This window comes from Arachis ipaensis, chromosome B08 (assembly GCF_000816755.2).
Source record: "Arachis ipaensis cultivar K30076 chromosome B08, Araip1.1, whole genome shotgun sequence".
In the NCBI taxonomy this organism is placed as follows: Eukaryota; Viridiplantae; Streptophyta; class Magnoliopsida; order Fabales; family Fabaceae; genus Arachis; species Arachis ipaensis.
Genome location: NC_029792.2, coordinates 94,255,415 through 94,257,952, shown reverse-complemented (window position 1 = coordinate 94,257,952; position 2,538 = coordinate 94,255,415). Strand labels below are relative to the sequence as shown.

Sequence of the window (2,538 nt, the reverse complement as noted above, 5' to 3'; positions counted from 1 at the left end):
CGATCTCTGCGCTTCTCGTCGTCCTCTCTGTGCTTACATCGTCGATTAGGTATGTATTAATTTCCATTTGATTCTGAAATTTGAGGGGTTTAGGGTTCCGATTTTAGAAACCGGTTTCCGCTTGGTAATCAGAAACACAACAACTATGCTCTTATTTATTTCTTGTATTTCAATTAGAATGTTGAAAGGTTATCATTTAAGACCATGTATTTTAAATGACGTTTGAATTTTGTAGGTTTCGGTTCAGCCTTTTATGTTAAAATCCCAGTTTTATAGCAGTGTAAAGGACAGAACGCAGGTGTACAGGGAATTGGAGGTATGATAAATTTCATAATCTTTGTGTTTTAATTTACTAAACATTAAAGCTTTGATGGATACATGGTAATTGGGTTATATATCTTATTTGTGCAATTGTGCAGTCTCTAAGGAGGGACAAAGTTCTGCGTATTTTCAAATTAAATACTGGACAAGATGATTATGCTATAATGTTTTTGGATGACTACATAAAGCAGGTTAGTTTGTATTATTATGATTCCAACTTTCAGGAATGTAGTGTTGGGCCATAGTATAAAATGTTCATTCTAGTTTTAATGCTGCTGAATTGGCCCCATCTTGGATGTCTTAGTTTATTTCTGATGAGCGGATAATTTATACGGTTTTTGGCATTGTTTTTAGTATGTTTTTAGTAGAATCTAGTTACTTTTAGGGATGTTTTCATTAGTTTTTATGTTAAATTCACATTTCTAGACTTTACTATGAGTTTGTGTGTTTTTCTGTGATTTCAGGTATTTTCTGGCTGAAATTGAGGGACTTGAGCAAAAATCAGATTCAGAGGTAGAAGAAGGACTGCTGATGCTGTTGGATTCTGACCTCCCTGCACTCAAAGTGGATTTTCTGGAGTTACAGAACTCAAAATGGCGCGCTTCCAATTGCGTTGGAAAGTAGACATCCAGGGCTTTCCAGCAATATATAATAGTCTATACTTTGGCCGCGTTTAGAGGACATAAAAGGGCGTTGAAACACGTCACAAACCAGAGTTGAACGCCAGAAATACGTTACAACCTGGCGTTCAACTCCAGAAAGAGCCTCTGCACGTGTAACACTCAAGCTCAGCCCAAGCACACACCAAATGGGCCCCGGAAGTGGATTTATGCATCAATTACTTACTTCTGTAAACCCTAGTAACTAGTTTATTATAAATAGGACTTTTTACTATTGTATTAGACATCTTATGATCTTTTGATCATTTTTAGATCTCTAGACCTCCATGGGAGGCTGGCCACTCGGCCATGCTTACCCTATATTCACTTATGTATCTTTCAACGGTAGAGTTTCTGCACTCCATAGATTAAGGTGTGGAGCTCTGCTGTTCCTCAAAGATTAATGCAAAGTACTACTGTTTTTCTATTCAATTCAACTTATTCCGCTTCTAAGATATTCATTCGCACTTCAACATAAATGTGATGAACGTGACAATCATCATCATTCCCCGTGAACGCGTGCCTGAAAACCACTTCCGTTCTACCTTAGATTGAATGAGTATCTCTTGGATCTCTTAATCAGAATCTTCGTGGTATAAGCTAGATTGATGGCGGCATTCATGAGAGTCCGGAAAGTCTAAACCTTGTCTATGGTATTCCGAGTAGGACTCTGGGATTGAATGACTGTGACGAACTTCAAACTCGCGAGTGCTGGGCATAGTGACAGACGCAAAAGGAGGGTGAATCCTATTCCAGTATGATCGAGAACCTCAGATGATTAGCCGTGCTGTGACAGAACATTTGGACCATTTTCACAAGAGGATAGGATGTAGCCATTGACAAGGGTGATGCCTCCAGACGATTAGCCATGCAGTGACAGCGCATCGGACCATTTTTCAAAGAGGATTAAAAGTAGCCATTGACAACGGTGATGTCCTTACATAAAGCCAGCCATGGAAAGGAGTTAGATTGATTGGATGAAGACAGTAGGAAAGCAGAGGTTCAGAGTAACGAATGCATCTCTATACGCTTATCTGAAATTCTAACCAATGAATTACATAAGTATTTCTATCCTTATTTTATGTTTACTTATTATCTATTTTCGAAAACTCCATAACCTTTTGATATCCGCCTGACTGAGATTTACAAGGTGACCATAGCTTGCTTCATACCAACAATCTCCGTGGGATTGACCCTTACTCACGTAAGGTTTATTACTTGGACGACCCAGTGCACTTGCTGGTTAGTTGTGAATGAAAAACGATTTATTAAGACGTGCGTATAGAGTTTCTGGCACCGTTGCCTGAGATCACAATTTCGTGCACCAAGTTTTTGGCGCCGTTGCTGGGGATTGTTCGAGTTTGGACAACTGACGGTTCATCTTGTTGCTCAGATTAGGTAATTTTCTTTTTGTTTTATTTTCAAAAACTTTTCAAAAATCTTTCAAAAAATTTCTCCTTTGTTTTCGAAAAAAATTTTAAAATAAAAATGTTTTCAAAAATATATTTTTCTTCAGAATTTTTAAGAATGAATTCTAGTGTTTCATGAAGCATGTTGA

General features: G+C 37.9%; 1 long non-coding RNA gene across 1 annotated transcript; it reads left to right on the top strand.

Moving 5' to 3' along the window:
• LOC110265638 lies at positions 233 to 512 on the top strand. Its single transcript, XR_002351811.1, has 2 exons — positions 233 to 316; positions 420 to 512. It is a non-coding gene; the product is annotated as an uncharacterized LOC110265638 (long non-coding RNA).